This window comes from Schistocerca gregaria, unplaced genomic scaffold, assembly GCF_023897955.1.
Source record: "Schistocerca gregaria isolate iqSchGreg1 unplaced genomic scaffold, iqSchGreg1.2 ptg000285l, whole genome shotgun sequence".
In the NCBI taxonomy this organism is placed as follows: domain Eukaryota; kingdom Metazoa; phylum Arthropoda; class Insecta; order Orthoptera; family Acrididae; genus Schistocerca; species Schistocerca gregaria.
The window spans coordinates 1,059,103-1,084,959 of record NW_026061775.1 but is presented as its reverse complement, the minus strand read 5'-3'; the positions used below and the strand labels follow the sequence as shown (position 1 = coordinate 1,084,959).

The following is a 25,857-nucleotide window of genomic DNA, read 5'->3' as shown; positions in this document are numbered from 1 at the left end:
GCCTATTTAGCTCAGTGGCAGAGCACTGGTCTAGTAAACCAGGGGTCGTGAGTTTGATCCTCACAGGAGGCAGACGAATTTTGGATATCAGTTGCGCGTCGTGGACTTATAGCAAACAGTATCTGGGATGACGAACAATTAGCGAGAGGCGTTTTATTAAGAATTACTCTCAGATGTGACTAAGGCGAATGGCGCAGATAAAGCATTTGCCAAAGCGGTACAGCATAAGGTGGGACGGGGCAGTCTGAAATATATTTTATAGATGTATTTCTCACATATCTCAGAGCCTTCCACGGTCGTAGTCGTCGTCGACGTCGACGTCGACGTCGTCGTCGCCGCCGCCGACGCCTCTTCTGCAGAAGTAGCATATGGCCATCGTAGCAAATGCGGCGAGGGACGCCCTGTCTTACATTTCCGAATGCACAAAGTGTGTGGTCTAGTTTCCCAGTCTATATTTGGTAGGTCTCGTAACAAGTTGAATGTATCAAATGGGTGGAAAGAGCAAGGGGCAGCGGCTGTGTAGAACGAAAACACAACTCCTCAGTGGTGTGAGCGTTTTGAGATGAGTCGTATATAAGTTCCACTTGTTTGTCAGTGACCGTGTGGCCTAATAGATAAGGCGTCGGACTTCGTATCCGAAGATTGTGTGTTTTATTCCTCTCACGGTCGTGTTTTTCCAGTTCTGAAAAAGAAACATTTCGTTTTAGTGTAGCACATGAGTAGTACGAAACCGTGTGAATGTTGCTGTTGACCATTTTCTGCTTGGAGATGCTCTTGAGCTTGAAACACGCACAACAAGACCGGTGTTAACTAGCGAATTGGTTTGCATATTGCCGCCGCCGCGTGTTTTTGACTGGCACTTGCACATCTAAAATAACGTCGGAAAGTAACTCGTTCGGCTTATGAGTCACATCAAGTATGTGTGTTAATTTTGACGAAACTAGCTCTGCAGGTTGTCATGCAATTCTGTTACCTCTCAGAAATGATTATGAAATAAAAGTGAACTACGTGACGAGTATGACGTTAGGAAAACATTAGGTCACATGGAGAGGTTCTGTATGGGACCAATCAACCCAAACGAGTACTGTGTGACGTGCTAACCGGCATGTATTCACCGAGGCAGCGCGGATAGCTCAGTCGGCTCTTAATCCCTGGGTCGTTGGTTCGAGCCCCACGCGGGGCGGAACGGAATTTTGTTCCTCAGCAGATGTAAATTACCGTTTTTCTGATAAACGTGATGTAATGGAAATAGCAACATTAAACTTTGCCTACGTCTCCGTCAGTCGCAAGGAACTGTATTTGAAGGTGAAGGTGATTTTGTAGACATGTGTGAAAGACATGTTCTGAAATGCAAGTGGTGTTATTTGGAGAGCACATCGTTTACGTGTCAGATGTGTAGCCAAGCAGTAATGGGTCGCCATAGCTGCAAATATTAGACGGTAATATGAAGTGTTGTCAGCTGAGGTCTGATGATCCAGACGACCGTATGGACGAAGTACGTAAAAGTACCGCTAGGCCGCGCCTATTTAGCTCAGTGGCAGAGCACTAGTCTAGTAAACCAGGGGTCGTGAGTTCGATCCTCACAGGAGGCAAACGAATTTTGGACATCAGTTGCGCGTCGTGGCCTTATAGCAAACAGTATCTGGGATGACGAACAATTAGCAGCTTCGGAGCCTCCTGCTCAAGTTTCGCCTCCTTGTAGTCCATGTTTGCCGGAAGCTAGTATTGATGTAGACCAGTCCGTTTGGTCGGATGTTTCCCCCGCGACCCCGGACCCTGACTGTGGACCAGCGCGGGTGGTGTCGGATACAGAACTTGACCCTCCTACGTCACCGGTGGCTGCCGCTTCCTTGCCCGTCATCCGACGCAAGTTGCGCGTTCAGCCGAACGTCAATGCTGTTCGTAAAAAACTGAAACGTAACGGATCCGCGGAAGGGGGTAGCAGTCCCCTTCCCTCGGATGCCTCCGTCTCCCCTACTATGGACTGTGATGTTGATGCGTCGGTGTAGGTGGTTTCTTCTCTCGCTTCTCTTTCCATGGTTCAAGCATACACCTTTATTACCTTAAATGTTAACCTATTGAGTCCGACGTTCGCATTGCCTCTTTGCGGCAGTTTCTCTACGACTCCTGTGCGGACGTAGTATTTTTGCAGGAAATATTGTTTTCTGATCTCTCTCTAACTGGATTTCAAACTGTTTTTAATGTCGCACCGGAAAACTCAACAGGAACAGCTCTTTTCTTTCGAGAAGGTATTCCTGTTACTGACATGGAATTCCTTGACTCTGGCCGTGGGATTGGTTGTCGTCTTTTTGATCTCTGCCTAGTTGTTTTGTATGCCCCCTCTGGTTCGGATCGCACTGAGGCTCGATCGCGCTTTTATAAGGAAGAGCTTGTTTGTCTTTTGCGCAAAAGTCCTCGGAGTCTTCTGCTCGGAGGCGATTTTAATTGTGTTTTACGCCCTGAAGACCAGTCCCCCAATTTTAATTATTGCCGAGATTTTCATGACTTGGTTCGTACGATGAACTTGCGTTATGTTTGGGAACACAAATATCCAACCCTGGTGAAATTTACGTATTTTACCGCGTCCCCATGCAGTAGACTCGACAGATTCTACTTTTTTGATTTTTTATGTGATACAGTTCTTTCTGTCGATGTTATTCCTACTAGTTTTTCTGACCATTGTGCTTTTACTGCAACTGTAAATCTTAGTCACCAACCTGCAAAACTTTATCGTTCCCAACGGATGTTAAATGTTTCCCACCTTGCCGACAGTGCCATTGATGAAGTTGAAAGTGCCGTGTGGGAGCGATGTCTTCGCTCTGTCCCACGTTACCCCTCCTTGCTCGTTTGGTGGACTGCGTTTGCCAAGCCCAAGATTCGTCAGTCTTTGATTTTTTACTGTGCCGCAAGGGCGCGTGATTTTAAGAACACGTATGAATTTTACTACTCTGTCCTGCGTGAACTGTATGATGCGGCGGGTCCTTCTCCTCTGCGGATCCATGATGTTCGTCGTATTAAAGCCAAGCTCTTGACCCTCAAACGACGACAGTTGGATGGTCTGCGAGTAAAGTCGAAACCTCACTCTCTTGTTGAAGGTAACCTGACTTCTTTGTACCACCTGCTGCGACATCAGACTCGACGTCGTCGCTCCTTCATCTCTTCTCTTATGGTGGATGATGGACGACAGCTTATTGCACAGGAGGAAATGACTCGTGCTCTTCATCAGTATTACGCTAGTCTCTATTCTGCCGATGATTCTGGTGCGTCACTTTCTGATGATGTCCTTGAGGATCTTCCTGCGACGATCTCGCCTGACGCGAACGGCAAATTTCTCCGGGAGTTCGAGATAGATGATGTTTTTGATTTTATTGCTCGCTCTCCGTCCGGTAAATCGCCGGGTCCAGACGGCCTGCCTAAAGAATTTTATCTCCGTTTTTGGCCTCTTTTGGGTGGCACTTTTACGCAGATTTTAAATGAGATTGTCAGGGGGATGGATGTGCCAGCCGATTTTAAAGTAGGGAAAATTGTTTTAATTCCGAAGTCCTCTGGTCGTTTATCTGCTGCCAATCTTCGTCCGCTCACATTGCTGAACTTTGATTACAAGACAGCTGCTAGAGCGTTCAATAGCCGATTGTCTTCTCTGCTTCGGGGTGTGATTGGTGCACATCAATGTTGTTTTCCTGGTAGATCTATTCTGACCTCAGTAGCCGAATATCGGGATGTTGTCTCGGTTGCGGCGGTTACAAATGTTCATTGTGCCTTTGCTTTCCTCGATATATATAATTCTTTTGATCACGTCAGACATGTGTTTTTAGATCGTGTTTTAGATACAGTAGGTTTTAACGCTTCATCACGTGGTGTTCTTGGCAACTTGTATAGGGGAATAACTGCTCGGGTGTCAGTCAATGGGCAGCTGACGCCGCCCATTGCTATCCGCCGAGGGGTACCTCAGGGTAGTCCGCTCTCTATGTCTCTATTCATATTGTCCCTGGAACCGCTGCTTCGGACTCTTGCTTTCAAGCTCCAGGGTATGACCCTCTCTGGTGGGAAGTTCACTGTTAAGGCGTACGCGGACGATGTCGTTGTTCTCCTCCGTCAACGTGATGATATCACATTGTTGAAAGGGGCAGTTGATGCATACTGTTGTGTCTCTGGAGCGCGTCTCAATCAGGGTAAATGTAAGTTCCTTGATATTCGAGGGTTTCGCGATACTGATGTCCCTTAGGCCACTTTTGTCGATCGCCATACGTCATTGGGGATAATCATCGATCGGTGTCCCATTGAAATGGCGGCTCTTAATTGGAAATCTGTCACCGAGAAGATACAAGGGGCTCCGATGGTCCATGAGCAGCGATCTGCTACCATTTTGCAAAAAGTCAGAATTTTAGACACATACGTGTTATGTAAAGCCTATTATGTTGCTCAGCTGTTCCCACTTGCCATTATGGTGGCGAAAAATTTGCGCCAATTGTCTAGCAGGTTTATATGGAAGGGTCATCTATTCAAGTTGCGTTACGAGGTTATGACGAAACCGCGTATCTCCGGAGGCTTGGGCCTCACTGACATTACTCGCAAGACATCTGCCTTGTACATCCTCCGTACGACTCTCATGGTTACGCAAGAAGTGACTTCAATTACATCCAGACTTTTTACTGTTCTGCGTCGGAAGAGCCTTGCTCCACCTGTCGACGTCGGTCGTCTCAATTTTAAGTTGAAACACGTCCGGGAATTTTATATTGCGGTTAGTTACATCGGTGACGTCTTCTTGCGACGACCGGTGCCAACGGCCAAGAGCTTGATTGCCCGTTGTGAGGGGCTGGCTGGTGCCAATCCAATCGAACTGGCGTCTCCATCAGTGTCCTGGAGGAACGTCTGGAAGAATGTTAGTCTGCTTATCCACTCTATGGCTGTGGGGTCCACGTGGTATAGGGTAGTTAATGGTTTGGTCCCCACCAACGTACGACTGCACCGTATTGGTCTTTCTGACACGGACAACTGCACTCGGTGTGGTCTCCTGGACACACTTGAGCATCGATTCACCTGCAGTGGGAACCTTGCTAATTGGCTTTGGCTCAGGAAACAACTGGCTTTTGTCACTAGGACTCCTGAAACCGCTTATACCATTGACATCATCGTACGGCCCGATTCTTCCTTTTATCCGCGAACGAAGCTCAATACCGTTATGTGGTTGCTTGGACACTTCGTACATTTTTTGCCAGGACTCCGTAAAGATTTTGCAAATATGCTTAGCCTGACATTTGCAAGGGAGGGTGTTGGCTAAGGTCGCCTGTGTGAGCCGATTTCTTTTATACTGTAGCTGGTTATGCTGCCTTTATGTAAAATTCTTCTCTTCACGTGGACTGAAGTTTACGTGGACCTTTAGGGCGAACAAGAAAAACAAACGTAAGACCAAGAACCGAGACAGTAGGGGAAAGTACGACGCCGTTGTACAGGTGCCATTCGGAAACAGGACGGTGGAATCATCGTTGCCAGGCCTCTGGTTTCGACCCCTGCCCGCTTTCTTTCCGCAGGCCTGAAACTGATTGTCACCCCTAAATTTTAAACAATGGCACACGAAAACGACCCAAAAAAATGGTAAAAAAAAGAAAAAAAGGGGCAGAGCACTGGTCTCGTAAACCAGGGGTCAATAAAAAAAAGTGACAGAAAAGAAAAAAAAAGTGGTAGAGCATTGGTCTAATAAACCAGGGGTCGTAAGTTCCATCCTCACAGGAGAATGATGAATTTTGGAAATCAGTTGCGCGTCGTGGCCGTATATTACACAGTATCTGTGATGACGAACAATTAGCGACAGGCGTTTTATTAAGAATTACTCTCAGTTGTGATTAAGGCGAATGGCGCAGATAAAGCATTTGCCAAAGCGGTACAGAATAAGGTGGGACGAGGCAGTCTGAATTACATTTTGTAGATGTATTTCTCACAAATCGCAGAGCCTGTCGTCGTCGTCGTCGCCGCCGCCGCCGCCGCCGCCGCCGCCGCCGCCGCCGCCGCCGCTTCTGCAGAAGTAGCATATGGCCATCGTAGCAAATGCGGCGAGGGACGCCCTGCCTTCGATTCCGAATGCACAAAGTGTGTGGTCTTGTTTCCCAGTCTATATTTGATCGGTGTCGTAAGAGGTTGAATGTAACGAATGGGTGGGAAAGAGCAAGGGGCAGCGGCTTTGTAGACGAAAACACAAATCCTCAGGGGTGTGAGCTTTTCGAGATGAGTCGTATACAAGTTATAGTTGGTCGTCAGTGACAGTGTGGCCTAATGGATAATGCGTCGGACTTCTGATCTGAAGATTACAGGTTCGAATGCTGAAAAAAAATGAATAAGGCGTCGGACTTCGTATCCTAAGATTGCTATTTCGATTCCTCTCACGGTCGTGTTTTTCCAGTTCTGAAAAAGAAACACACCGTTTTAGTGTAGCACTTGAGCAGTACGAAACCGTGTGAATGTTGCTGTTGACCATTTTCTGCATGGAGATGCTCTTGAGCTTGAAACACGCACAACAAGACCGGTGTTAACTAGCGAATTGGTTTGCATATTGCCGTCGCCGCGTGTTTTTGACTGGCAATTGTACATCTAAAATAACGTCGAAAAGTAACTCGTTCGGCTTATGAGTCACATCAAGTATGCGTGTTAATTTTGACGAAACTAGCTCTGCAGTTTGTCATGCAATTCTTTTACCTCTCAGAAATGATTATGAAATAAAAGTGAACTACGTGACGAGTGTGACGTTAGGAAAACGTTAGGCAACATGGAGAGGTTCTGTATGGGACCAATCAACCCAAACGAGTACTGTGTGACATGCTAACCGGCACGTATTCACCGAGGCAGCGCGGCTAGCTCAGTCGGTAGAGCCTGATGCTCTTAATCTCAGGTCGTAGGTTCTATCCCCACGCTGGGCGGAACGGAATTTTGTTCCTCTGCAGATGTAAATTACCTTTTTTCTGATTAACGTGATGTAATGGAAATAGCAACTTTAAACATTGCCTACGTCTCCGTCAGTCGCAAGGAAACTGTATTTGAAGGTGAAGGTGATTTTGTAGACATGTGTGGAAGACATGTTCTGAAATGCAAGTGGTGTTGTTTGGAGAGCACATCGGTTATGTGTCAGATGTGTAGCCAAGCAGTAATGGGTCGCCATAGCTGCAAATATTAGACGGTAATATGAAGTGTTGTCAGCTGAAGTCTGATGATCCAGACGACGGTAAGGACGAAGTACGCAAAAGTATCGCTAGATTGCGCCTCTTTAGCTCAGTGGCAGAGCACTGGTCTAGTATACCAGGGGTCGTGAGTTCGATCCTCACAGAAGGCACACGAATTTTGGATATCAGTTGCGCGTCGTGGCCTTATCGCAAACAGTATCTGGCTTTTGCAGAAGTAGCAAATGGCCATCGTAGCAAATGCGGCGAGGCACGCCCTGCCCTCGATTCCGAATGCACAAAGTGTGTGGTCTTGTTTCCCAGTATATATTTGGTCGGTCTCGTAACAGGTTGAATGTATCAAGTGCGTGGGAAAGAGCAAGGGGCAGCGGCTGTGTAGAACGAAAACACAACTCCTCAGTGGTGTGAGCGTATTGAGATGAATCATATTTAAGTTACACTTGTTTGTCCTTGACCGTGTGTCCTAATGGATAAGGGGTCGGACTTCGGATCCGAAGATTGGAGGGTCGAATCTTCTCACGGTCCTGTTTTTCCAGTTCTAAAAATGAAACATACCGTTTTAGTGTAGCAATTGAGCAGTGAGAAACCGTCTGAATGTTGCTGTTGACCATTTTCTGCTTTGATCGTTCCCGGCAACACCAGTAGTAGTTACCGAAAGCACATCTGGAGGCATTCTGTAATCTGTGGACCTTCAGAGGGTTGATGAAACACTGAAATTGCATCGGGATTGAATACAACAGGCACCATGCGGACTTTTCTCTATGGGAGTAATGTCTCAAAGTGTCTACGCTTTGATCGTTCCCTGGAAGACCAGTAGCAGTTGCCGAAGCACATCTGGAGGCATTCTGTAATCTGTGGACCTTCAGAGTGTTGATTAAACATAGATATTGCATCGCTATTGAATACAAAAGGCACCATTGCGGACTTTTCTCCATGTGAGTAATGTCTCAAACTGTCTACGGTTTGTTCGATACCTGGAAGACCAGTAGTAGTTCCCGGGTCACATCTGGAGGCATTCTGTAATCTGTGGAGCTTAAGAGTGATGATGAAACACAGAAATTGCATCCTGATTGAATACAACAGGCACCATTCGGACATTTCTCCATGGGAGTAATGTCTCAAAATGTCTACGCTTTGATCGTTCCCTGGAAGACCATTAGTAGTTCCGAAGCACATCTGGAGGCATTCTCTAATCTGTGGAGGTTCAGAGTGTTGATGAAACACAGAAATTGCAAAGCGATTAAATACAACAAACACCATGCGCAGTTTCCTCCACGGGAGTAATGTCTCAAATTGTCTATGCTTTGATCGATTCCTGGAAGACCAGTAGTAGTTTCCGAAGCACATCTGGAAGCATTCTGTGACCTGTTGGCATTCTGAGTGTTGATGAAAAACAGAAATTGCAACGGAATTGAATACAACAGGCACCATGCGGACTTTTCTCCGTGGGAATAATGTCCCAACCTGTCTACGCTTTGATAATTCCCTGTAAGACCAGTAGTAGTTTCCAAAGCACATCTGGAGGCCTTCTGTGATCTGTGGAACTTCAGAGTGTTGATGAAACATAGATATTGCATCGGGATTGAATACAGCAGGTACCATGCGGATTTTTCTCCATTTGAGTAATGTCTCAAACGGTCTACGTTTTCATCGTTCCCTGGAAGACCAGTAGTAGCTTCCGAAGCACATCTTGAGCATACAGTAATCTGTGGAGCTTATGAGTGTCGTTGAAACACAGAAATTGCATCGGGATTGAAAACAACAGGCACCATACGAACTTTTCTCCATGGGAGTAATGTCTCAAACTGTCTACGCCTTGAATGATTCCTGGAAAACCAGTAGTAGTTTCCGAAACACATCTGGAGGCATTGCAGCGGCATTGAATACAACAGACAAAATGCTCACTGTTCTCCATGGGAGTAATATCTCAAACTGTCTACGCTTTGATCGTTCCCTGGAAGACCAATAGTAGTTTCCGAAGCATATCTGGAGGCATTCTGTAATCTGTGAACTTTGAGAGTTTTGATGAAATACTGAAATTGCATCGGGAATGAATACAACACGCACCATGCTGTCTTTCCTCCATGGGAGTAACGTCTCAAACTGTCTACGCTTTGAACGATTCCTGGGAGACCAGTAGTTGTTTCCGAAACACATCTGGATGCATTCTGTAATCTGAGGACCTTCAGAGTGTTAATAAAACACAGAAATTGCATCGGGATTGAATACAAGACTCTCCATGAGGACTTTTCTCCGTGGGAGTAATGTCTCAAACTGTCTACGCGTTGATCGTTCCCTGGAAGACCAGTAGTAGTTTCCGAGTCACATCTGGAAGCATTCTGTAATATGAGGACCTTCAGAGTGTTGATGAAACACAGAAATTGCACCGCGATTAAATACAACAAACAGCATGCGCAGTTTCCCCCATGGGAGTAATGTGTAAAATTGTCTACGCTTTGGTCGTTCCCTGGAAGACCAATAGTACCTTCCGAAGCACATCTTCAGCATACGGTAATCTGTGGAGCTTCAGAGTGTTGATGAAACACAGAAATTGCATCGGGATTGAATTCAACAGGCACCATTCGAAAATTTCTCCATGGGAGTATTATCTCAAACTGTCTACCCCTTGATCGATTCCTGGAAAACCAGTAGTAGTTTCCGAAACTCATCTGGAGGCATTCTGTAATCTGAGGACCTTCACAGTGCTGATGAAACACAGAAATTGCCGCGGCATTGAATACAACAGACACCATGCTCATTTTTCTCCATGGGAGTAATATCTCAAACTGTCTACGATTTGATAGTTCCCTGTAAGACCAATAGTAGTTCCTGAAACACATCTGGAGGCATTCTGCAATCTGTGGATCTTCAGAGTGTTCATGAAACACAGAAATTGCATCGGGATTGAATACAACAGGCACCATGCGGACTTTCCTCCATGGGAGTAATGTCTCAAACTGTCTACGCTTTGACGTTCCCAGGAAGACCAGTAGTAGTTTTCGGAGCACATGTGGAAGCATTCTGTAAACTGGGGAGCTTAAGACTGTTGATGAAACATAGTATTTGCATCGGGATTGAATAAAACAGGCACCATTCGGACTTTTCTCCATGGGAGTAATGTCTCAAGCAGTCTACGCCTGGATCGCTTCCTGGAAGACCAGTAGTAGTTTCCGATTCACATCTGGAGGCATTCTGTAATCTGTGGACTTTCAAAGCGTTGATGAAACACAGAAATTGCCTCGGGATTGAATACAACAGTCACCATGCGCACTTTCCTCCTTGGGAGTAATGTCTCAAACAGTTTACGCTTTGATCGTTCTCTGGAAGACCATTAGTAGTTTCAGAAGCAAATCTGGAGGCATTCCATAATATGTGGATTTTCAGAGTGTTGATGAAACACAGTGATTGCATCGGGAGTAAATACAACATGCACCATGCGTACTTTTCTCCTTGGGAGTAATGTCTCAAACTGTCTACGCTTCGATCGTTCCCTGGAAGACCAGTAGTAGTTTCCGAGTCACATCTGGAGGCATTCTGTAATCTGAGGACCTTCAGAGTGTTGATGAATCACAGAAATTGGATAGGTATTGAATACAACAGGCACCATACGAACTTTTCTCCATGGGAGTAATGTCTCAAACTGTCTACGCCTTGATCGTTCCCTGGAAGACCAGTAGTAGTTTCCTAGTAACATCTTTATTCATTCTGTAATCTGAGGACCTTCAGAGTGTTGATGAAACACAGAAATTGCATCCTGATTGAATACAACAGGCACCATTCGGACTTTTCTCCATGTGAGTAGTGTCTTAAACGTTCTACGCTTTGATCGTTCCCTGGAAGACCAGTAGTAGTTTTCGAAGCACATCTGGAGGCATTCTGTATTCAGTGAACCTTCAGAGAGTTGATGAAATACTGAAATTGCATCATGATTGAATACAGCATTCACCATCGGACTTTTCTCCATGGTAGTAATGTTTCAAACTGTCTACGCTTTGATCGTTCCATGGAAGACCAGTAGTAGTTTTCGGAGCACATCTGGAGGCATTCTGTGATTTGTGCACCTTCACAGTGTTGATGATACACAGACATTGCAACAGCATTAAATACAACAGGCACCATGCTCACTTTTCACTATATGTGAGTAATGTCTCAAACTGTCTACGCTTTGATCGTTAGCTGGAAGACCAGTAGTAGTTTCAGAAGCACATCTTTAGGCATTCTGTAATCTGTCACCTTCAGAGTGTTGATGAAACACAGAAATTGCATAGGGATTGAATAGAACAGGCGTCATGCGAACTTTCCTCCATGGGAGTAATGTGTCAAACTCTCTACGGTTTGTTCGATTTCTGGAAGACCAGTAGTAGTTTCCCAAGCCCATCTGGAAGAATTCTGTAATCTGTGGTCCTTCAGAGTGTTAATGAAACGAAGATATTGCATCATGATTGTATACAAGAGGCACCATGAGGACTTTTCTCCATGGGAGTAATGACACAAACTGTCGACGCTTTGATCGTTCCCTGGAAGACCAGTAGTAGCTTCCGAAGCACATCTTGAGCATTCGGTAATCTGCTGAACTTCAGAGTGTTGATGAAACACAGAAATTGCATCGGGATTAAATACAACAGGCACCATACGAACTTTCATCCAGAGGAGTAGTGTCTCAAACGGTCTACGCCTTGATCGTTCCCTGGAAGACCAGTAGTAGCCTCCGAAGCACGTCTGGAGGCATTCTGCATTCTGTGGAGTTTCAGAGTGTTGCGATGAATCACAGAAATTGCATCGGGATTGAATACAACAGGCAAAACGCGGAATTTTCACCCATAGGAGTAATGTCTCAAACTGTCTACGCTTTGATCGTTCTCTGGAAGACCAGTAGTAGTTTCCGAGTCACATCTGGAGGCATTCTGTAATGTGTGGACCTTCAGAGTGTTGATGAAACACAGAAATTTCATCGAAACTGAATGCAACAGGCACCATGCCGACTTTTCTCTATGGGAGTAGTGCATCAAACTGTCTACGCTTTGATCGATCCCTGTTACACCAGTAGTATATCCCGAAATACATCTGGAGTCATTCTGTAATCTGAGGACATTCAGAGTGTTGATGAGACTCAGAAATTGCAACGGGATTGAATACAACAAACATCATGCGGACTTTCCTTCATGGGAGTAATGTCTAAAACTGTCTACGCTTTGATCGTTCCCTGGCAGACCAGTAGTAGTTTTTGGAGCACATCTTGAGGCATTCTGTGACCTGTGGACCTTCACAGTGCTCATGAGACACAGACATTGCATCGGCATTGAATACAACAGGCAGCTTGCTCACTTTTCTCCATGGGAGTAATGTCTCAAACTGTCTACGCTTTGATCGTTCCCTGGAAGACCAGTAGTAGTTTCCGAAGAACATCTGGAGGCATTCTGCGATCTGTGGACATTCACAGTGCTGATGAAACACAGACACTGCATAGGCATTCAATACAAGAGGTACCATGCGGACTTTTCTCCATAGGAGTAATGTCTCAAAGAGTCTACGCTTTGATCGTTAAAGGGAAAAACAGTAATAGTTTCCGAAGCACATCTGGAGGCATTCTGTAATCTGTGGAGTTTCAGAGTGTTGATGAAACACAGAAATTGCATCGGGATTGAATACAACACGCTCCATGCTGACTTTTCTCCATGGGAGTAATGTCTCACACTGCCAACGATTTGATCGTTCCCTGGAAGACCAGTAGTAGTTTCCGAAGCACATCTGGTGGCATTCTGTAAGCTGTGGACCTTCAGAGTGTCGATGAAACACTGAAATTGCATCGGGATTGAATACAACAGGCACCATGCAGACTTTTCTCCGTGGGAGAAGGGTCTAAAACTGTCTACGCTTTGATCGTTCCCGGGAAAACCGATAGTAGTTTCCGAAGCAAATCTCCAGGCATGCGGTAATCTGTGGAGCTTCAGAGTGTTGATGAAACACAGAAGTTGCTTCGGGATTGAATACAAATGGCACCATGCAGGCTTTTCTCGATGGGAGTAATGTCTCAAAGTGTCTAAGCTTTGATCGTTCCCTGGAAGACCAGTAGTACTTTCCGAGTCACATGTTAATTCATTCTGTAATCTGTGGACCTTCAGAGTGTTGATGAAACACTGAAATAGCATCGGGATTGAATACAACAGGTACCATGAGGGCTTTTCTCCTAGGGAGTAATGTCTCAAATAATCTACGCTTTGATCGTTCCCGGGAAAACCAGTAGTAGTTTCCTAAGCACATCTGGAGGCATTCTGTAATCTGTGGAGTTTCAGAATGTTGACGAATCACAGAAATTTCGTCGGGATAGAATAAAACAGGCACCTTTCGGACTTTTCTCCACGGGAGTAATGTCTCAAACTGTCTACGCTTTGATCGTTCCCTGGAAGACAAGTAGTAGTTTCCGAAGCACATCTGGAAAAATTCGTTAATCAATGGACCTTCGGAGTGCTGCTGAAACACAGGAATTGCATCAGGATTGAATACATCAGGCACCATGCGCACTTCTCTCCATGGGAGTAATGTCTCAAACTGTCTACGCATTCATGATTCCCTGGAAGACCAGTAGAAGTTGCCGAAGCACATCTGGAGGCATTCTGTAATCTGTGGACCTTCAGAGAGTTGATAAAACACAGAAATTGCATCGGGATTGAATACAACAGGCACTATCCGGACTTTTCTGCATGGGAGTAATGTCTCAAACTGTCTACGGTTTGTTCGATTCCTGTAAGACCAGTAGTAGATTCCCAAGCACATCTGGAAGCATTCTGAATTCTGTGGACCTTCAGAGTGTTAATAAAACAAAGAAATTGCATCTGGGTTGAATACAAGAGGCTCAATGCGGACCCTTTCTCCATGGGAGTAATGTCTCAAACTGTCTACGCTTTGATCGTTCCCTGCAAGACCAGTAGTAGTTTCCGAAACAAATCTTGAGGCATTCTGTGATCTGTATACCTTCAGAGCGTTGATGAAATACAGTAATTTTATAGGGACTGAATACAACAGGCACCATGCGGACTTACCTCCTTGGGAGTATTTTCTCAACTGTCTACGCTTTGATCGTTCCCTGGAAGACCAGAAGTAGTTTCCGAAGCACATCTGGAGGCATTCTGTAATCTGTGGAGTTTCAGACTGTTGATGAATCACAGAAATTGCATCGGGATTGAATACAAGAGGCACAATGTGGACTTTTCTCCATGGGAGTAATCTCTCAAACTGCCTACTGTTTGATCGTTCCCTGGAAGACCAGTAGTAGATTCCGAAGCACATCTGGGGCATTCTGTAATCTGTGGACCTTCAGACTGTCGTTCAAACACTGAAATTGCATCCGGATTGAATACAACTGGCACCATGCGGACTTTCCTCCATGGGAGTTATGTCTCAAACTGGCTACGATTTGATCATTCCGCGGATGAGCGGTAGTAGTTTCCGAAGCGCATATGGAGGCATTCTGTAATCTGTGGAGCTTACGAGTGTTGATGAAACACAGAAACTGATGGAACACAGAAATTGCATCGGGATAGAATACACCAGGCACCATTCGGAATTTTCTCTGTGGGAGTAATGTCTCAAACTGTCTACGCTTTGATCGTTCCCTGGAAGACCAGTAGTAAATTCCGAAGCACATCTGGAGGTATTCTGTAATCTCTGGAGTTTCAGAGTGTTGATGAAACAAAGAAATTGCATCGGGATTGAATACAATAGGCACCATGCGGACTTTTCTCTATGGGAGTAATGTCTCAAACAATCAACGCTTTGATCGTTCCCGGGAAGACCAGTAGTAGCTTCCGAAGCACATCTGGAGGCATTCTGTAACCTGTGGAGTTTCAGAGTGTTGATGAAACACAGGAATTGCATCAGGATTGAATACAACTGGCACCATGCGCACTTTTCTCCATGGGAGTAATGTCTCAAACTGTCAACGCTTTGATCGTACCCTGGAAGACCAGTAGTAGTTTCCGAGTCATATCTGGAGGCATTCTATAATCTGTGGAGCTTACGAGTGTTGATGAAACACAGAAACTGCATCAGGATTGAATACAACAGGAACAATTCGGACTTTCCTCCATGGGAGTAATGTCTCAAACTGTCTACGCTCTGATCGTTCCCTGGAAGACCAGTAGTAGTTTCCGATGCACATTTGGAGGCATTCTGTAATCTGTGATCCTCTAGTGTTTTGATGAAACACAGAAACTTCATCGGAATTGAATATAACAATCACCATGCAGACGTTTCTGTATGGGAGTAATTGCTCAATCTGTCTACGCTTTGATCGATCCCTGGAAGACCAGTAGTACTCTCCGAAGCACATGTGGAGGCATTCTGTAATCTGTGGAGCTTAAGAGAGTTGATGATACACAGATATTGCATCGGGTTTGAATACAACAGGCACCATTCGGACTTTTCTCCGGTTGAGTAATGTCTCAAACTGTCTACGCTTTGATCGTTCCCTGGAAGACCAGTAGTAGTTTCCGTGTCACATCTGTAGGCATTCTGTAATGTGTGGACCTTCCAAATGTGTTAATGAAACACAGAAATTGCATCGGGATTGAATACAACAGGCACCATGCGCACTTTTCTCCATGGGAGTAACGTCTCAAACTGTCTACGCTCTGATCGTTCCCTGGAAGACCAGTACTAGTTTCCGAAGCACATCTGGAGGCATTCTGTAATCTGTGAACCTTCAGAGTTTTGATGAAACACAGAAACTTCATCGGAATTGAATATAACAATAACCATGCAGAATTTTCTGTATGGAGTAATGTCTCAATCTGTCTACGCTTTGATCGATCTCAGGAAGACCAGTAGTACTTTTCGAAACACATTTGGAGGCATTATGTAGTCTGAGGACCTTCAGACTGTTGATGAAACACAGATGTTGCATCGGAATTGAATACAACAGGCACCATGCGGAGTTTTCTCCATGGGAGTAATGTCTCAAATAATCAACGCTTTGATCGTTCCCTGGAAGACCAGCAGTAGTTTCGAAAGCACATCTGGAGGCATTCTGTAATGTGTGGACCTTCAGAGTTTTGGTGAAACACAGAAATAGCATCGGGATTGAATACAACAAGCACCATACGGACTTTTCTCCATGGGATTAATGTCTCAAACTGTCTACGGTTTGTTCTATTCCTGGAACGCCAGTAGTAGTTCCCGAGTCACATCTGGAGGCATTCTCTAATCTGTGGACCTTCATAGCGTTGATGAAACATAGATATTGCATTGGGATTGAATAGAACTGGCAATATGCGGACTTTTCTCCGTGGGAGTAATGTCTCAAACTGTCAACGGTTTTTTCTATACCTGGAAGACCAGTAGTAGTTCCCGAGTCACATCTGGAGACATTCTGTAATCTGTGGACCTTCAGAGTTTTGATGAAACACAGATATTGCATCGGGATTGAATAACAGGCAACATTCGGACTTTCCTGCACGGGAGTAATGTCTCAAACTGTCTACACTTTGATCGTTCCCTGGAAGACAAGTAGTAGCTTCCGAAGCACATCTGGAGAAATTCGGTAATCTGTGGACCTTCAGAGTGTTGATGAAACAGAGGAATTGCATCAGTATTGAATACAACTGGCACCATGCGCACTTTTCTCAATGGGAGTAATGTCTCAAACTGTCTACAGTTTGTTCGATTCCTGGAAGACCAGTAGTAGTGCCCGAGTCACACCTGGAAGCATTCTCTAATCTGTGAACCTTCATAGTGTTGATAAACATAGGTATTGCATCGGGATTGAATACAACGGGCACCATGCATACTTTTGTCCATGGGAGTAGTGTCTCAAACTGTCAATGGTTTTTTTATACTTGGAAGACCAGTAGTAGTTCCCGAGTCACATATGGAGACATTCTGTAATCTGTGGGCCTTCAGATTGTTGATGAAACACAGATGTTGCATCGGAATTGAATACAACAGGCACCATGCGGAGTTTTCTCCATGGGAGTAATGTCTCAAACAGTCTATGCTTTGATCTATCCCTGGAAGACCAGTAGTAGTTGCCGAAGCACATCTGAAGGCAATTTGTAATATGTGGACTTCAGAGTTTTGATGGAACACAGAAATTGCATCGGAATTTAATACAACAGGCATCATGCGGACTTTCCTTCATGGAAATAATGTCTCAAACTGTCTACGGTTTGTTCCTTTCCTGGAAGAACAGTAGTAGATTCCCAAGCACATCTGGAAGCATTCTGCAATCTGTGGACCTTCAAGGTGTTAATGAAACAAAGAAATTGCATTGGGAGAGAATACAAGAGGCACATTGCCGACTTTTCTCCATGGGAGTAATGTCTCAAACTGTCTACGCTTTGATCGTTCCCTGGACGACCAGTAGTAGTTTCCGAAACATATCTGGAGGCATTCTGTGCTCTGTGAACCTTCAGAGTGCTGATGAAACACAGAATTTTCATCGGGATTTAATACAACAGGCACCATGCAGACTTTCCCCCATGGGAGTAATTTCTCAAACTGTTTACGCTTTGATCGTTCCTCGGAAGACCAGTAGTAGATTCCCAAGCACATCTGGACGCATTCTGTAATCTATGGAGCTTCAGAGAGTTAATGCAACAAAGAAATTGCATCGGGATTGAATACAACAGGAGCCAGGCGGACTTTTCTCCATGGGAGTAATGTCTCAAACTGTCTACGCTTTGTTCGTGCCCTGAAACACCAGTAGTAGTTTCCGAAGCACATCTGGAGGCATTCCGGAATCTGTGGACGTTTAGAGTGTTGATGGAACAAAGAAACTGCATCGTGATAGATTACAACATGCACCATGCGGACTTTCCTCCATGGGAGTAATGTCTCAAACTGTCTACGCATTGGTCATTCCCTGGAAGACTAGTAGTAGTTTCCAAAGCACATCTGGAGGCATTCTGTAGTCTGTGATCCTTCAGAGTGTTGATGACACACAGAAATTGCCTCGGCATTGAATACAACAGGCACCATGCGGAATTTTAACATATGAGTAATGTCTCAAACTGTCTACGATTTGATCGTTCAATGGAAGACCAGTAGTAGTTTCCGAAGTACAACTAGAGGCATTCTGTAATGTGTGGAGAATCAGAGTGTTGATGAAACACATATATTGCATCGAGATTGAATACAACAGGCACAATGCTGACTTTCCTCCATGGGAGTAATGTCTCAAACTGTCTACGCTTTGATCACCCCTGGAAGACCAGTAGTAGTTTCCGACGCACATCTGAAAAATTCTGTAATCTGTGGACCCTCAGAGTGTTGATGAAAGACAGAAAATGCAACGGGATTGAATACAACAGGCACCATGCTGACTTTCTCCATAGAAGTAATGTCTCAAACTGTCTACGGTTTGATCGTTCCCTGGAAGACCAGTAGTAGTTCTGAAAGCACATCTGGAGGCATTCTGTAAACTGTGGATCTTCAGAGTGTTGATGAATCACAGTAATTTCATCGCGATTAAATACAACAGCCACCATGAGGACTTTTCTCAATATGAGTAATGTCTCAAACTGTCTACACTTTGATCGTTCCCTGGAAGACCAGTAGTAGCTTTCGTAGCATATCTGGAGGCATTGTGTGATGTGTGGACCTTCACAGTGCTGATGAGATACAGACATTGTATCGGCATTGAGTACAACAGGCACCATGAACACTTTCCTCCATGGGAGTAATGTCTCATACTGTCTACGCTTTGATCGTTCAATGGAAGACCAGCAGTAGATTCCGAGTTACACCTGGAGGCATTCTGTAATCTGTGTAACTTCAGAGTGTTGATGAAGAAATTTGCACCGGGATTGAATACAACAGGCACCATGCGCACTTTCCTCCATGGGAGTAATGTTTCAAACTGTCTACGCTTTGATCGTTCCCTGGAAGACCAGTTGTAGCTTCCGAAGCACATCTTGAGGCATTCGGTAATCTGTTGAACTTCAGAGTGTTGATGAAACACGGTTATTGCATCTGGATTGAATACAACAGGCACCATGCGGACTTTTATCCGTGGGAGTAATGTCTCAATCTGTCTACGCTTTGATCGATGCCTGGAAGACCAGTATTAGTCTCCGAGTCTCATCTTCATTCATTCTGTAAACTATGGACTTCTGAGTGTTGATGGAGCACAGAAATTGCATCGGGATTGAATACAACAAGCACCATGCTGACTTTTCTCCATGGGTATAATGTCTCAAACTGTCTTCGCTTTGATCGATCCCTGGAAGACCAGTAGTAGTTTCCGAAGCACATCTGGTGGCATTCTGTAATGTGTGGACCTTCAGAGTGTTGATGAAACACAGAAATTGCATCGAGATTGAATACAACATGCACCATGCGGACTTTCCTCCATTGGAGTAATGTCTCAAACTGTCTACGCTTTTATCATTCCCTGGAAGACCAGTAGTAGTTTAAAAAGCACATCTGGAGGCATTCTGTAATCTGAGGACTTTCAGAGTGGTGATGGAACACAGAAATTACATCGGGAATGAATACAACAATCACCATGCGGACTTCTCTCCATGCGAGTAATGCCACAAACAATCTACGCTTTGATCGTTCCCTGGAAGACCAGTAGTACTTTAAGAAGCACATCTGGATTCATTCTGATATCTGTGGACCTTTAGAGTGTTGATGGAACAAAGAAACTGCATCGTGATTGATTACAACATGCACCATGCAGACTTTCCTCCATGGGAGTAATGTCTCAAACTGTCTACTCTTTGATCGTTCCCTGGAAGACCAGTAGTAGTTTCCTAAGCACATCTGGAGGCATTCTGTAATGTGTGGACCTTCAGAGTGTTGATGAAACACAGAAATTGCATCAGATTGAATACAACGCGCACCATGCGGACTTTCCTCCATGGGAGTAATGTCTCAAACTGTCTACGCTTTGATAATTCCCTGGAAGACTAGTAGTAGTTTCCAAAGCACATCTGGAGGCATTCTGTAGTCTGTGAACCTTCAGAGTGTTGATGACACACAGAAATTGCCTCGGCATTGAATACAACCGGCACCATGCAGACTTTCTTACATATGAGTAATGTCTCAAACTGTCTACGCTTTAATCGTTCAATGGAAGACCAGCAGTAGATTCCGAGTTACACCTGGAGGCATTCTGTAATCTGTGTACCTTCAGAGTGTTGATGAAACAAAGAAATTGCACCGGGATTGAATGCGACAGGCACCATGCGCACTTTCCTCCATGGGAGTAATGTTTCAAACTGTCTACGCTTTGACCGTTCCCTGGAAGACCATTAGTAGCTTCCGAAGCACATCTTGAATCATTCGGTAATCTGTGGAACTTCAGAGTGTTAATGAAACACGGTTATTGCATCTGGATTGAATACAACAGGCACCATGCGGACTGTTCTCCGTGGGAGTTATGTCTCAAACTGTCTTCGTTTTGATCGATCCCTGGAAGACCAGTAGTAGTTTCCGAAGCACATCTGGAGGCATTCTGTAATCTGAGGACTTTCAGAATGTTGATGGAACACATAAATTGCAACGGGATTGAATACAACAATCATCCTGCTGACTTTTCTCCATGGGAGTAATGTCTCAAACTGTCTACGCTTTGATCATTCGCTGGAAGACTAGTAGTAGATTCCGCAGCACATCAGGAGGCAATCTGTAATCTATGGACCTTCAGAGTGTTGGTAAACCCAGAAATTGCATCGGGATTGAATACAACGGGCACCATGGTAACTTTTCTGCATGGGAGTAATGTAGAAAACTGTCTACCCTTGGATCGTTCCCTGGAAGACCTGCAGTAGTCTCCGAAGCACATCTGGAGGCAATCTGTGGTCTGTGGACCTTCAGAGTGTTAATGAAACACAGGAAATGCATCGGGATTGAATACTACAGGCACCAAGAGGACTTTTCTCCATGAGAGTAATGTCTCAACCAATCTATGCTTTGATCGATCCCGGGAAAACCAGTAGTAGTTTCTGAAGCACATCTGGAGGGATTCTGTAATCTCTGGAGTTCCAGAATGTTGATGAAACACACAAATTGCATCAGGATTGAAAATAACAAGCACTATGTGGACCCCCCCCCCCCCCCCCCCCCCCTGTGGGTTCGGGGGTAAGAATAGGCCCACGGTATTCCTGCCTGTCGTAAGAGGCGACTAAAAGGAGTCTCAAACGTTTCGGCCTTATGTGATGGTCCCCTACCGGGTTTGACCTCCATCTTCTAAATTCTTCCGAAGAGCGAGCTGATTGGGGAAGGGCGCCTTACAAGGTGCAATGTGTCCATCGCTCATTACCATCTCTAGCTTGGTTGGTCGTCATCGCATAGCTGTCCCGCCCACTCACCATTTCTAGGGCGTGGCTTTGTTCTTCGGTGCGGTTTTTTTGCAGTCTGCTCTGCTGTGTCGCTTTATGCGCCAATGACGATCATGGACTACATTTCACCTGAAATCCAGCACGGTAGCCAGTCCGTTGTGGTGGGGCCGCCATGTACCCTGTCGGTTGTAGCCCCCTGACAACACAGGGATCGCTCTACTGATGCCTGCGCCGTTAACTCCCCGCGTATGCCAAGGAGTAGATGCCTGTCTCCTTGGGGCATCGGGACTCCCGGCAATGGCCATCCCGCCAGGTGGTCGTTGCTGAGGCTGGGTGGCGCCCGTGGGGAGGGCCCTTGGTCGGAGTAGGTGGCATCAGGGCGGATGACCCGCGATGAAGCGTGGTACATCATCTCTTGCTGGCGGCCAGCCGCCAGCAGTCTCTAAGCGTTCTCGGCCTCAATATAACGCTCAGGCATATGATCCACAATCGTTCCCCTCCCTGGCCACACCATGGGAGGAACGAAAGGCTACGGTTGGCAGCGAACCTTATTCACCTCGCTATTTAGTCTGTACACGAGTCGATGGGGAATCGTTTATGGCGACCAAGCCTCAGTTTTTTGTCGAGCACTTGGAGGACAAGTTTGGGGAGGTGGAGGGCTTGTCCAAAATGCGCTCTGGGGCAGTATTGATCAAAACGGTATCCTCTGCACAGTCACGGCAGTTACTCGCTTGTGACAAGTTGGGGGATGTTTCCGTCACGATCACACCCCATAAGAGTCTCAACATGGTCCAGGGCATTATATTCCATAGGGACCTACTCTTGCAGTCAGACGACGAGCTACGCGCCAATTTAGAACGGCGGGGTGTTCACTTCGTCCGGCGCGTCCATGGGGGTCCGAGGGATAATCAGGTAGCCACCGGTGCCTTCATCTTGGCCTTCGAGGGTGACGTCCTACCCGAAAAGGTCAAGGTGATGGTCTACCGATGTGATGTGAAGCCCTATATCCCTCCCCCGATGAGGTGTTTCAAATGCTGGAAGTTCGGCCACATGTCATCTCGGTGTACTTCCAGCATGACATGCAGAGATTGTGGACGCCCTTCACATCCTAATACTGCATGTGCGCCGCCTCCCATCTGTGTGAACTGCGGCGAACACCATTCCCCTTGCTCGCCAGACTGCAAGGTTCTACTGAAAGAACGAAGGATCATGGAATATAAGACCCTGGACCGCATGACCTATACTGAGGCTAAGCGGAAATACGAGAGGCTACATCCTGTGGCTCTGACCAGCTCCTATGCCACCGCTGCCAAAACAGTAGTTTTGTCATCTGCTGCTCCGATTCCACTGAACACTCTGAGCCGGAATACTACACCTGCCCCCTTGATGGTGGGGGGCACTTCCCCATCTGTTGCTCCTGCACCACCTACCTCAGGAGCAACGACCCCCCAACCATCGGGGACACAAGTCCCCAACTCTAAGCCGGAGAAGCGTCCGACTTCTTCGGCGACTCTCTCTCGCAAGGGATCCCTCGGGTCCCTCCCTTCCCAGGTTTCCACCTCTGGGAAGGGTGACGTCAGCCAATGGCTGAAAAGCAGGCCAGCGGCTGGTCGCAGGGCTTCCCGCTCCTCCTCCGTCCCGGAGACTGACTCGGTGGAGCCCTCCCAGCCAGTAAAGCCCAAGGAGCAGAGAGAGAAGACGAAGAAGAAGAAGGCCTCTAAGGCCAAGGAACGCGCGGTGGCATCCGCCAGCACCGCTCCATACAGGCTCTGCATCTGAGGATGAGGTGGAGATCCTGGCGTCCGCTGAGGACCTGGATCTCGCCATACCCTCAGACGCCAAGGACGCCGATTGTTCTGGTCCTCGATCGGTGACAGCAGGTGACCCAGTGACGTGATCTGCCTCCTCGGTCCCTTCACGCCTATTTCGCCCATGGACAATGTGATTCTCCAGTGGAACTGCAGCGGTTTTTTCCACCACCTTGCTGAGCTCCGCCAACTCGTCAGCAGTCACCCTTTCTTCTGCATTGCCCTCCAGGAAACATGGTTTCCGGCAATGCGGACCCCTGCCCTACGAGGGTATCGGGGTTATTATAAGAACCGGGCAGCTTATGAGAGGGTGTCTGGTGGAGTCTGCGTCTACGTCCTTAACTCTATCTACAGCGAGTGTGTGCCTCTTCATACACCCTTAGAGACTGTCGCTGTAAGGATGTGGACGCCTCAGCCTATTACTGTCTGCAGTTTGTACCTTCCGCCGGATGGTGATGTCTCTCGTCATGTGTTGTCTGCATTGATAGGACAACTGCCGCCTCCCTTTGTGTTGCTGGGCGACTTTAACGCCCATAACCCCTTGTGGGGTAGCGCCGCGATCACTGGCCGGGGCAGAGATGTCGAGACTCTTCTGTCACAGCTTGACCTCTGCCTTTTAAACACGGGAGAGGCGACCCACTTTAGTGCAGTCCATGGCTCGTTTTCGGCCATTGACCTTTCTATTTGCAGCCCCGGACTTTCACCATCCATCCACTGGAGGGTCCATGACGACTTATGTGGTAGTGACCATTTCCCCATCTTTCTGTCACTGCCACAGCGTCACTCTTCTGAACGCCCCTCCACATGGGCTCTGAATAAGGCTGATTGGGACTTATTTACATCTGTCGCAGTGATCGCACCTCCTTCCACTCATCTGATTGATGCGGTGGTTCAGTCGGTCACCACCAGCATCGTTTCTGCGGCGGCATCTGCGATTCCCTGTACATCCGGGTCACCTCGGCGGAGGACTGTGCCGTGGTGGTCGCCCGAGATCGCAGAGGCGATTCGAGATCGCCGGCGGGCTCTTCAGCGCCATAAGCGGCACCCGTCGTTGGAGACCCTCATTGCTTTTAAACAGTTCCGCGCCCGAGCCCGACGCCTTATTCGCCAACGGATGCAGGAGTGCTGGGAACGTTATGTTTCCACCATTGGCGTCCGTACCTCTGCATCGCAGGTTTGGGCCAAGATTCGGCGACTCCAAGGCTATCGGCCACCTGTCTCTGTCCCTGGGCTTTCGCTGAATGGAGCAGTGTGCACCGACTCCGACACGATTGCGGACCGGTTAGCAGAGCATTTTGCTCAGTGTTCCGCGTCAACGAACTACCCGTTGGCCTTCCGCTCCCGGAAAGAGCGGTTGGAAAGTCGGAGGCTTTCCTTTCACACGCGCCACGCGGAGTCGTACAATGCTCCTTTCAGCGAATGGGAATTCCAGAGCGCACTTTCTGCTTGCCCTGATACGGCTCCTGGACCAGACCGCATTCACAGCCAGATGCTGAAACACCTCTCAGTGCCTTGCCAGCGACGCCTCCTAGATCTTTTCAATCGCGTCTGGGTCGAGGGTGTTTTCCCGTCTCAATGGCGGGAAAGCATAGTCCTCCCCGTATTGAAACCTGGCAAGAACCCGCTGGAGGTGGACAGCTATCGCCCCATAAGCCTCACCAACGTTCCTTGCAAGTTGCTGGAACGTATGGTGAGCCGGAGGTTGAGTTGGCTCCTCGAGTCTCGGGGCCTTCTGGCTCCGTCTCAGGGTGGGTTCCGTAAAGGCCGCTCTGCCGTCGATAATCTGGTCTCCCTGGAGTCTGCCATCCGTACAGCCTTTGCGCGCCGCCAACATCTGGTTGCCGTCTTCTTCGACATGCGGAAGGCATACGATACGACTTGGCGCCATCACATCCTGGCCACACTTCATGGGTGGGGCCTTAGGGGCCCGCTCCCGATTTTTATTCAGTATTTTCTTTCGTATCGTTCCTTCCGCGTGCAAGTAGCTGCGTCGCATAGTTCCTCCCGGGTCCAGGAGAACGGGGTCCCACAGGGGTCTGTCCTCAGTGTGTCCCTGTTTTTAATTGCCATCAATGGGCTCGTTGAGGCGGTGGGGTCGTCCGTCGCGGCTTCTTTATATGCGGACGACTTCTGCCTATATTACAGCTCCAGTGGCATCGCCGCTGCTGAACGGCAGCTGCAAGGTGCCATCCGCAAGGCGCAGTCATGGGCTGTAACGCACGGCTTCCAGTTTTCGGCCGCGAAGACCTGCGTTATGCATTTCTGCCGGCGTCGCACGGTTCACCCTGAGCCGCGCCTTTACCTTGACGGTGAACCTCTTGCTGTGGTCGCGACGCATCGGTTCTTGGGACTGGTGTTCGATACCCGGTTGACTTGGCTGCCCCATATTAGGCAGCTGAAGCAAACATGCTGGCGGCACTTAAACGCTCTCCGTCGCTTAAGCCACACCAGGTGGGGTGCCGACCGGTCCACCCTCCTCCACCTATATCAAGCGCTGATCCAGTCCCGCCTTGATTATGGGTGTGTGGCGTACGGTTCTGCCTCGCCTTCAGCATTGCGATTGCTGGATCCCATACACCACTGCGGGATCCGCCTCGC

At 47.0% G+C, this 25,857-nt stretch overlaps 3 non-coding genes across 3 annotated transcripts; all 3 read left to right on the top strand.

Annotated features, from left to right (window-relative positions):
- Positions 1-72, top strand: Trnat-agu (transfer RNA threonine (anticodon AGU)). The gene has a single exon. It is a non-coding gene; the product is annotated as a tRNA-Thr (tRNA).
- Positions 73-1,520: 1,448 nt separating this feature from the next.
- Positions 1,521-1,592, top strand: Trnat-agu (transfer RNA threonine (anticodon AGU)). The gene has a single exon. It is a non-coding gene; the product is annotated as a tRNA-Thr (tRNA).
- A 5,657-nt stretch (positions 1,593-7,249) lies between these two features.
- Positions 7,250-7,321, top strand: Trnat-agu (transfer RNA threonine (anticodon AGU)). Its single transcript has one exon. It is a non-coding gene; the product is annotated as a tRNA-Thr (tRNA).
- The last annotated feature ends 18,536 nt before the right edge of the window (positions 7,322-25,857 follow it).